A 12009-nucleotide genomic window follows, 5' to 3' on the forward strand; every position below is an offset into this window, starting at 1 on the left:
CAATTTCACCGACGATTACGACACTCGCTAATGCGAAATTTGAGCGCAGCTCTGTTCCGTGTTTTCATGCATCGCAATATAGTGGCTCGCGCGCGGACAACCTGTATCGTGCGGCACACTGCAAACGAAGCGAAGTGTGGCGCGACTGCATCGCTAATCGGGAGATCGCGAGAGGCAGCGCGTGGGCGTGATTCACAGGAGCAGCCGCGGACCTCCGCTCATGCAGCGCTTTGTTTCCATATGTGGATATCGGAGGACGCGCTCGCCGCATGCCATCGCCTCCTTTCGGTTGTCGCCGCAGAGCCCGTCTTGGGTGGCACTACGCTTTTCTTCTCACACTTTTCCCATACCCTCCTCCTCCGCTTTCCGCCTCATGATTCCGCTTCACCCTTTTTTTTTTTTTCTCCGCTTTCCTCATCGCGCTCTCTTCGCTGTCGTCGTCTTTCATCCCCCGCCTTGCTCGCTCCCTCAGTTACGCCGAGGGACGCCGACGCTAAACGCAGGAACGGGCGCCGCTCTAAAAAAAGAGAGAGAGAAAGAAAGACGCATTTACGCCTGCGGGCTGACCGTTAGCGTGATTGCGAGAGGACGCGTGGCCTGTTTATCCGGGGTAGAACCTGTGACATCGTTACCGAAATTTAAAAAAAAAAAACGTATTGACGAAGAACGCGTCCTCTATTAGAGAATTCTCTTTTTAACCTCTACTTAAACATTCAGTGCGTTGGGGTCACAAGGACGGTCATAATGAACTATAGAAGAAAGCCACGGGAGTCGTGAATAAAGCTTTTATATTCGGTGTTATGAAATTCCAATATAAAACAAATACATGGCAAAATGTCATCTAAATCGATAGTTATCGGCTTCGAATCCGTAACATAGACTGTTGGGTATACAGTCGCGGCACTGATACCCTAGCCTAGCCAGCAGGCCATATAGCTACTGTACACCACAACCGTTGTCGCCTTGCTCTAGTCGCGATATTGCTGCGAGTGTCTTGTAGCGCGGGGACTCGCATCCTCAGCTATTCCGCCGCTCACGTTCGCATACGAAACTCCCTGCTCGTTGCGACGAGACGCACCCGTTGAAGTCTTTAGCATGCAGTTAACGTCTGCGCGAGATCAGAACACAGCGGCGAACACACCTCGTGGGGAAACCCTGTATGCACAAGCGCCGGCGTCTATAAATCTTTGCTCGTTCCCTGTCTCCTTTGCACACGCAGGTTTGCGTTCACTTGTACACACGTAGACAAGTCGCTTTTCCTCCCTATAGCCTGTTTAAGCAGCCTTCCACGGCGTAAGAACCTGCGCCACATGATCTGCGCACACGGCACCGGTGCTCGACGAAACCATCCGCTTCCCTCCGCACACTCACTGAAGTACATTACGAACACGAACGTAATAATAATAATAATAATAATAATAATAATAATAATAATAATAATAATAATAATAATAATAATAATAGAGAACACTGTCTGGTGGGCCCTTCCACCTGAACGGCATCTGCGCATCTAAGGCCCAACTCGCAAACCTTTCTGTTCGCAAAAGCTCTTGGCTAACGACTGGCCGCCTTCACTAATAATGTGTCCAGCATCAGGAGTGGCTGGAATTTTCGCTTACGAGCAATCCCAGTGTAAGAGCATTCTGTGAATACGGGCCCAGGAGCCAAATTTCCTAAGCTTTTTATTCGTAAGAGTTGCTTGTGATTGGTAGCCCGTCTTCGCTAATGATATATATCCAGCATCAGGAGTGTACGAACGCTTACGCTTACGAACAGTTCTTAACCAGTAAGAGTGTGTGTGTGTGTGTGTGTGTGTGTGTGTGTGTGTGTGTGTGTGTGTGTGTGTGTGTGTGTGTGTGTGTGTGTGTGTGTGTGTGTGTGTGTGAACACTGGCCCAGGTCCCGTACGTCAACAAAATATCTTGCGCAGGGATTGTTCGCAAGATGAAGTTCTAGCCAACCCTGATGGAGAGCATACTATTAGCGAAGGCGGGTGACCAATGGTGAAGAACGCTTATACGAATCAAAATCATCGTGAATTCGGCCCCGGAAAATGGCATAATAATATAGTAGCAATGTGGCTCATGTAAATTCGGCTAGAAAATCAAACATATAGCGCATAACCATTACCCTAGGCAATTCTCAGAAAGCACGAGAATGTTACCAGTAAAAATTACATATCAGGCAAGTGCTATTGTGACACGTGCATATATGAAAACGCAAATGTGTTACCACTAAAAATACGAAATGCACATTAAGAAACAGCACGATCAAAGCTATGTACATTCTCATGAGCTGAATGCACTGCGAGCTATTTCGAAAAAGAGCTGTACAGAAGGCATTTCCATAGTTGAAATATTATTGATGTGTCAAGTCTTGTTTAAACATGTCTTTACGATTACGCTTTCTAACAAGCTCCTCAACACGTTTTGTTATTTGAATGATCTATTGCCTGTTGGCTTAGCGTCTGCTGCTTATGCAGCGTTAATGTTGGTTGCCTCTGCAAGTAAAGTGCCTCAGAAAATACGGGGAATCGCATAAAGGGTCAGTTCACTACAGACCTGGCTTTATTTAGGTGCTTTCTTTAAATAACCTAAAAGGAAAGGAAAAGGCATTAAAAAAATATCTTGAGGCTCTGGTCCTCAGTTCTATGTGCCCTTCTATGCGCGTTTGCAATGTTGCGGAGAAATAGTTGTCATGCGTCATCATTGCCACCGACGTGGCCACATAATTTCTTTCTGGGGAAAGCAAGGTTCGGAAGAAGAGGGAGGTGGGTGGAGTTCCGAGTCGGGGGCCGAATTTTCGCAAAAATTTTCGTTCCTATAAGGGTCCTTTGCCATTGGCCAGTCGCCTTCGTTAATGATATGTCCAGCACCAGAATTGCCTAGAGTTTTCTCAAACGAAAATTCTGTAAAGCGTAAAAGCGTTTTGTGAATACGGGTCCTGAGTCAGAATGAGCCCGCGGCTAAGTCTGATTGTGGTAGGTCTCCACCAATCAGCGGCCTTCCTCATCGCCTTCATTAAATCCTTTTCGTTTCCATCATGACAAAAAAAAAAAATCCGTGGAGCCGCAACATTCATATGGGGAGGATTACTCGCCAAGCTGTACAGGTTGCATACATGGTCTGCATACATTATGGAACCATAGATTTTTTTTTTAATACGGGCACCACACTGCGCCGACACAAGCGCTGTCGCCTGCTTTCACGCATCTGCCGCAAACGCTGCCGCAACCGCTGCTGCAGCCACGCCGGCACCTCCGATGCGCGTGACGTCATGTCCACAGAAGCGCATAGGCAACGTGGACAGGCGCTGTCGCTACACTCTTTCCCCCTCTCATAATTCGTCAAACAGGATTAAAACAAATAAAGCGCCTGAAGGCCAACCTGCTACACTAAGTGCACTTTCTAATGTATACATAGTGTTTCTCTTACAACGCCGAATTTACGTGGTTCAGTTCGGACACAAGATATTAAACTTATTTTTGGAATTTGGGGGAATGCTGGAAGCCTGCTTCACCTCCGCGGCGGGTCGGCCCGGTATTTCACTGCCTCCGGGATCGGCACACGTATTCCCGTCTACGCGCTGTGATATACGGAAGTAAGCCGGCCAGGGTATCTCCTCCGCCGCCCCCCCCCCCCCTTCCCGGAGCGCATGCGCAGTATTGCCCCATCTCCGGGATCGGCGCACAGATTCCTGTCGCCCATAGAAAGGTAAGCCGGCCAGGGTGCCCCGGCTGGGAACACATGCGGGGAATGCATACAGAGGCCAGAGGTAAACAGCTCCGCAGCAAAAATATTCGTAAAAGGTCCGTTTCACATCCCATGTTTAGGGCTACGCCTGACATGTCAGTCGCAAGCAAGTGTTTAAGCGCGCATGTTTCCTGCCAGTGCAACAGCCAGCGTTGAGCACGGCTGGGAACGTAAAAATGCAGGCATAAGTTTCCAGGTGTATAAGTCAGCCTTCCGCTTCATATATATATATATATATATATATATATATATATATATATATATATATATATATATATATATATATATATATAAAGAAGTAGGAAGAAGAATAAAGCTTTGTTGATCGCAGGTGTTCCTGTAATGTCAGATATGGTTTGATTTACGCTTGTACAAGCGCTTCCCTCATAACCAGTTTATATTTAGTACAGGGTAACGTTACCTGCGGCATCAGCTGCAGAGGTTAGTAGAGCTTGCTTACTGCTGCTCCATTTCACGTCTGGATGGACTCCAAAAAAACACAGCTCCTAACAAGAATACACTACATATACAATGTCTAAAAAAGCGCACAATCATAACCAGTGCAGCCCTTGAAGTCAGGGGTGGTAGGGGATCTCCATTTCTTGAGGGTCTCATCTTCTCCCCCTCCACCCCCCCCCTCGTCAGGTCAACTGTAGCATTGCGGCACCCATTCATTCAACAAGCGCTGGAAATCATTTTATTACTAGTAGTGTCTTGTGCGAGGCAATTCGAAATCTCCAATTTTTCGATTAATAATTTCATCGCGATTAATCGGTTGATGTGGCACGAACAAAAACAGGAAAACAGGAGGCACTGCACATGACGGTCACCACCCTTGTTCGACTAAGATTCTTGACATAGCGTATTGTTTCATGAGCCACCTGAGCGTGAAGCTCCCTGCTCGGGCAGCCTAAGGAAACCAAGGTTCACGTTGGTTTCTTTAGGCTACCAGTTAATTTTCATTCGTTTAGTTGTGCGTTATGAATGCTGTGTTATAGCAGCAGTTTGTCCAATTTCGTAGATAAGTAGGTGTGAAACCACAAAACACGTTGTAGTGGCTGAAGTTGTAAATGAAGCAAGGCATCTGCTGTTCTGCGTAATTGCAGCTAGAATTACGTGCTTTGAGTTCACATATCTATAACCCTTTACATCCCGAATTATTTCTGAAAGAAGAAACGTGCCCAAACTGGCAATTTTTTCTAAGATCTTGAATGAATTGGCAGACTAAGTAAATGTCTGAAATACACTCAGAATAATATATTTATTCGAAGCACAACCATAAAAATATGTTTCAATCTAGAGAAAGTTCGCTTCCCTATACTGTTTGAAGTTGGCTTTTTCAGCGTCAATAAAGTAAACAAAAAGTCAACGTCCCAAACACAACTTCTGTGGCCTGCGAGAGTTGTGACGAAACCGACGTCTACTGTCACGTAGAATCACATTTAATTATGTAGGAAGACCCTTCGGTCCGACGGACCGGCCTCCGTCGGAGTGAAGGTCGGAGCTCGGCCGAAACGTTAGTAAAATCCTGGTATTTTTCCTCCGTGCTTATAATGTCTCTGTCTGACCTGTTTCGCTACCGGATCCTGTGATTCAACGCATATATATATATATATATATATATATATATATATATATATATATATATATATATATATATATATATATATATAGTGAGCCGAAATATTTATATCCATTGCCCCGAATCGATGATGCGCTAGATTCATTACAAGACGCGAAGTATTTCTCTAGCCTTGATATACGCTCCAGTTACCGGCAGATCCGCATGCACGAAGCCGACAAAGAAAAATAAAAACCGCCTTTGCCACACCCGATGGACTTTACGAATTTAACGCAATGCCTTTCGGCCTATGTATTGCTCCCGCAACATTTGAGCGAATGACCGACACTGTACTACGGGACTTAAAGTGGAAGACTTGCTTATGCTACCTTGATGGCATAGCCATATTTTCGTTGACCTTCCATCAGCACTTGCAGCGCCTCGACGAAGTCCTGACATGCCTCTCAGCTGCAGGCCTTCAAATGAATACAAAAAAGTGCCACTTCGCCAGCAAGAACATTAAAGTACTCGGGCACTTTGACAACAAAGAGGGCATTCGACCTGACCCCGAAAAGATTATCGCTGTTCTCCGCTGCCCCAGACCTCAACGAGCCAAACATTTGCGTAGCTTTCTTGGTGTAGCTTCGTATTTCCGGCGCTTCATACGTAACTTTGTCATCATAGCGGCGCCGCTCCATCAATTCCTTCTGGAGCTACGTATGGTGGGACAGATGCAAAACTGCTTTTGACACCCTCAAGCGTGAACTCACATACGAACCTGTGCTTTGCCATTTCGACTGGACCGCACCCACTCTTCCACACATTGACGCCAGTGAACACGGTATGGAAGCTATCCTTCTGCAATTTAAGAAGAAATTCTGAAGAACGTGTGGTTGCATGCACACGCAAGTCGCACGCTGACCAGCTGCAGATAAAAAAATTATGCGTGGCCCTGCTATCGCAAATACCACAGACCAGTGTATCTGGGAGAAGACCAGTAAAGTAGCGCCAAACCGCACACAAGACACACGAGCGCCGGCAACGCGTCCCTTCGGCGTCCGCGAGTCGCGAGGCCAACGCCGTTTAAGACGCCGCGGTTGCCTCCACTCTGCACGGAGCGGCGGGCGAGGAGGACATCGAGACACACTAGCAGCGGCCGGAGGAGAACGCCCCTCCTCCCTCGCCTGAACCCCCTGCCTAGCGCGCCACAGGAGAGGGCACTCATCCGGGTTCCGGGCCGCGTTCTTCAGTCGTGTGCGCGCCGCTCCTTCTCCCCCGCTAGGATCCACCCACCTTCGCCGCGTCTCTATGCTGCGTGATGCTATTTTTATATTCTGCTTTCACTCGCTCTCAGCTCTCTCCCCCCTAGCTCGGCGAAGCCGCGAACGTAAAGAGAAACCCAGCGAGGTTCTAACAGCTCCACTGTAATACTCGCGATTGCCAAAAAAGAGTGTTTTGCCATTGTTTGGTCCATCCAAAAATTTTGGCCTTATCTGCACGGCCGCCACTTTACGGTCGTTTCTGATCACCACGACTTGTGCTGGTTGGCGACGCCCGAGAATTTATCAGGACGTCTTCGTCGTTGGATACTCCGTTTACAATACGATTTTTTGTCACCTACAAGCCTGGAAAAATATATACAACAGGATGCCGATTCTATCTCTTGCGTTGGATACTCCGTTTACAATACGACTTTGGCGTCACCTACAAGCCTGGAAAAAAACACCAGGATGCCGATTTTCTCTCTCGCTGTCCCCTACCACCTTCTTCAAACGCTGCTCGCTTACCACTTTCCATGAGCAAATCTCAAGACGGGTCTTCTGTAGTTCCTTCGCTCGCAGCTCTCGACCGACTCACATCTAGCCATCTGCTGGGCCACCTCCTACACAGTCTATCACCAGCCTACTCCTCCGGTTGAACCCACTGGGCCCTCCCGGCCGGGCTGCTCTGATGCTGCTAGGACGACCCTCTACCTGTCTGCCTCCTACCCTCGCCAGCCTTTCCTCCCTTCCCCATAAGAACCACTTCTCTCTCTCTCTCTCTCTCTCTCTCCTCATACGTTTGCATCTTGCCCAACGTAGTGACTTCTACTGTCACTTCATTATGAAACGTCTCCGTGTAACCTCCCGTCCACCTAACGCTCGGCTCCGTCGGCAGTTGAACTTGAAGATCGAAAATTCGATCTTATACCGATACGTATTTCATCCCGAAGGAGAGCGTTGGTCTCCTGTCGTTCCCCGATCACTTCGGGCCCAGATACTGGATATCTTTCACGACGATCCCACGGCCGGTCACTTTGGTTACCGTAAAACCTATGAACGCGTCCGCAGTCACTTCTGCTGGCCTGAACTTGCAACCAGCGTAGCGAAATACGTGGTTTCCTGCTCGAGCTGCCAACACCGCGAAAGAGTGACCTCACCTCCGGCTGGACTGCTCCAACCTGTGCCATGTGCTAAAACTTCTTTCGCAGTCTTTGGTATTGACCTGTATGGATCGCTACCCATATCAGCTTGGAGTAACCGATGGATAGTCACAGCTGTCAACCACTTGACACCGTAAGCTGAAACAGCCGCATTACCTTCAGGATCCGCAGCGGAGGTTACGGACTTTTTTTCTTGGGAGCCATCTTTTTACGTCACGGAGCCCCATGTGTCATTTTGAGTGACCGTGGCAAGACCTTTCTGTCGACGCTCCTCGACGATGTCCTCGGTGCGTCCGACACCATCCATAAGACGACTTCCAGCTACCACCTTCAAACTAATGGCCTCACAGAGCGCTTTCATCGCACTCTGTCCGACATGATATCAATGTACATCACCCCTGTTCACACCTATTGGGATGTCATTTTGCCTTTCGTAACTTTCGCATGCAACAAACACCGCCGTGCAATGCACTACGACGTATTCGCCATTTTTGTTCGTCTACGGCCGTCGACCGATCACTCTTCCCGACGTCTTTCGACACCCGAGTGCGAGCAGTTCGTTTCGCGCATTGCCCGGTGTCGCCACCGTGCCCGCCTTTAACACCGACGCCAGTCAACAAGATCGAAAAAATCGCTATGATGCATCCCACCGTGTCGTTTCCTTCCACACTGGAGACGAAGTGTTGCTGTGGACCCAAGTTCGCGTTCCTGGATTGCGCGAAAAATTTGAATCCCGTTTCATCGGGCCCTACATCGTCTGGGAACATATACTTCGCCTGTGTACTGTCGCGTCACTCCCGCTGTCACGCCCCTTGACGGCCGCTGCCGTGCCACAGAGATTGTGCATGTATCGCGCTTGAAGCCTTTCATACGCCGTTCACAGAGCCACAACAAGGGTACACCGTTCACCGCCATATATACACCCCTGATACAGTGCAATCGGTAGGGGGTGCGAGTAAGGCGCGCACTGAAGGACCCGCATCCACCAAAGAAAGAAAGAAAGAAAGAAAGAAAGAAAGAAAGAAAGAAAGAAAGAAAGAAAGAAAGAAAGAAAGAAAGGGGAATTCATAACTCCCCATTTTATCACTCGACAGAGAGGAATGCGATAGTATTTGGGGGATTTTATCAATCGATGATCTCGCACCAGACATTGGTATTGAATCAACCTCGAATTTTATACGAATTAACGCATGGCGAGATGCTTTCTGCAAGAATCCCAAGAATATTGCCATCAGAATATTTTCCTGCGCAAAGCGCTCCGCTGCTGTTTTAGTACGAGGAAAAACTTCGCGCTCTTCCGTCGTCACCTCGATCTTGCAATTAGCGAATCTTCAATGCCCAAGTGATTTCCAAGTGAGTGGCGCTTTGCTCAGGCGTTTCAGCCACAGTTTCCGACTAAAGTCACTAGAGCGAACTCTGGCGCTGCGATCGGTCAGCAACTAGGGTGCCTCGATAGTAACGGCCGCTTCCTATCAGCTAACACGGTACTGAAGGGTTTGTCTAATATTGTCTAATCTTCGTACTTGTGGGTTCGGGCGTTCTCGTCGCGTTATTATTGCGACAGCAATTATATGGACACCCCAGGCTCATTTCTGCCGTCGGCGTCGGCGTGAGGTTCCGTATAAAGTCCAAGGGCGATATTGACCATTTTCGAGGAACAGTTGCCCCTTTTCCGAGAAACGTCTGTTAAGAGCAGGTGCCGACCGCTAAGTTATTCAGTTTTAGACAAGTTAGCAAAGGCGGCTAGCTAGTGGGGAGCAAACAAACCTTACGAACGAAAAGGTTTGTGAATTCAACATTTGATTAATCCCCCCTTTCCCCTCCCCGCACATACTACACGAAGAGGATCGTCTTCTCAAAAAGAAAAAGAAAAGTAAGCCGCACATCCTGCGTATAAATAATTCGAAATAAGCAGGTGCAGAATACTTAATCCATAGTTTATGTAACCGACAGTTAATTGCACTCTGCAAAGGACAAAAAAAAAGGGGGGGGGGGGATCCGTCTGAGCGCGAACCGTCACACTATACGCGTATAGGAGAAATCTTTCGGGACGAATGGAAAATGAAGACTGGGAAGATGGTTTCCGAGCACGGTTTTTGGTGAATGATGAATTTGTTAGAAACACTGAACAATAAAAGAACTGTCTACATACTACCCGCCACGGTTCATTACAACGCTACCTTGTTATAAGCAATGGAGTTGATGGTTTTTAGATTGCTCTTGCTTTACATTCGGCAATAATTTTGGATATAGTCAAGGACACCTGGACAGCTGACTATATATGCGAAATGTGAGAGGGCTGATGAAGCAAAAATAAACGTATAAAATTAACGCGTGTCCTGTTCAGAAAACTCCGAGCGCCAACAAGCCCCTCCACTCCTCACTTCCTGAAAAAAGAAAAAAAGAAGGGAAAACTTCGGCAGGCGACGGGGCATTTTTACATCCGACTAGGTGAAAGCAAAACACCCGCGCAAACCCATCGGCAACAAATGTAAATAATCATTATGGCATTATGGCCCATCATTACCACGCTGAATGACTCGGCTACCAATATTCGAATCTTATATGTAAACATGTGACGCGATCAAAAGACTTGTTGTTTCATCATGTTACATCGCCGGTATGTATGTATGTATGTATGTATGTATGTATGTATGTATGTATGTATGTATGTATGTATGTATGTATGTATGTATGTATGTATGTATGTATGTATGTATGTATGTATGTATGTATGTATGTATGTAGCACGCTCTTCCCGCTGTCTTCACGCGAGCCGAGAGCGTTACCATGGCAACGATGAGAACAGCGCGCTTTCCACATTTCCTATGCATACCCAAGTTGTCTATTTCACTTTCCCGGCGGAAGGGGCCACTGATCACGCGACTGACGTGATGACAGTGCACCGCAAGGTCCACAGTAAGCGACCACGGCGAATAACAGCAGGAGGCATGACGTCAGGCACACAGCCTTCGCACGGTGGCCTCCTGTGACACTGTTCCCTTTGTTGTCTTTTCGCTGTAATTTTTGTGCCGTGCCCGTGGCTTCGCGGGAACGCAGAAGGCGCGAGGGGAAAACACCACACCAGTGATTTTCAGACGTTTCACGGCATTGCTTGGTTCTTGGTGCACGTTCAGGAAGGCTCGCTTAAGTTCGAAGTCATTCAGCTGGCGACGACGACGAGCTCACCAGCGCAACCGACGAGACAGCGCGCGGCAAGCCTAGAATCCGTCCCTCGCCCGACGCGTGGCCCCGTCTTAGTGTTTACGATGCATTTAATCGTAGTTCCTTTTCTTCGTAACCAGACATATCGAAATTACCAGACGCGGGACGGGTGATTAGAGCACGGCACTGGTGAAAACATCACAGGCCGAATTCACAGAGCCTTTCGTTTATAAGAAGCTGTCCGTCATCAGCCGGCAGCCTTCGGTTCGCTGTCCTCATTGAATTATATTTGTGTTTATCAACTGTTCTAGCGCAATAATTGCTTCGTGAATATTGGCTCGGATGGAAACGACACAGTCAAATTCCACAATGGCCGCCACAGCGCACCTGTTGTTACCGGGGTCGTCGTATCATACGTGTCACCATATCCTGTAATGCATCCAAAGCATATAACAACCTCTCTTTCTTCTCGCGCAACTTACAGAGCCTCGCCATACGTTCTGCAACCATGGGTCCAGCATCATTAGGCGGACTGTGGCACAGGCGATCATGGCAAATGGTGCACATCGTCATCTTGGTGGCACTCCTATCCCACAGCGAGCACAGAAACACCCTTGCAACGCATAATAATGTGCTTCTTCGATAGCTGCATCAGAGAAAGTTTTCCGCTCGCTGAGGCCACCATCGCGCCACTGAGCAACACTGAGCAGATTAAATCGATGCCGAGTCACTAAGGCCTGCCCCGATAGCGTCTCGTCCGGACCGAAAATAGAATGCCACGGGGGTAGCAATTAGCACTCTCCGTCCGCGAAGCGCAATGGGATTTGAATTAATCTGGGAGTCGGCTGAAACTTTCGACAGTATATGGATAAGCACTCAGTAACAGCGCTTCCTGGCGCTCGGCCAAGGCGCGCACTTCGATGATATATTGGAGGAAGGTCTCAATACCCACTCGTATCGTGTGCGTCTGCAAGACGCTTCGATCCCCCGAAGAAAGAAAGAAAGAAAGAAAGAAAGAAAGAAAGAAAGAAAGAAAGTGTTCTTCGCACACAGATTCTCTGGATAGATAGGTGCAGTGAAACAGCTATAGGTGAAAGACGTTGGTTGGAT

At 48.0% G+C, this 12009-nt stretch overlaps 1 protein-coding gene and 1 pseudogene across 6 annotated transcripts in view; one reads left to right on the forward strand and one right to left on the reverse strand.

Annotated features, from left to right (window-relative positions):
• Eip74EF (Ecdysone-induced protein E74) overlaps positions 1-12009 on the reverse strand; it is a 293260-nt gene that overhangs the window by 182659 nt on the left and 98592 nt on the right. The gene's annotated exons all lie outside the window — the stretch shown is intronic.
• Positions 3429-3572, forward strand: LOC142580661 (U2 spliceosomal RNA; annotated as a pseudogene).

Source organism: Dermacentor variabilis, chromosome 4 (assembly GCF_050947875.1).
Source record: "Dermacentor variabilis isolate Ectoservices chromosome 4, ASM5094787v1, whole genome shotgun sequence".
Taxonomy (NCBI): domain Eukaryota; kingdom Metazoa; phylum Arthropoda; class Arachnida; order Ixodida; family Ixodidae; genus Dermacentor; species Dermacentor variabilis.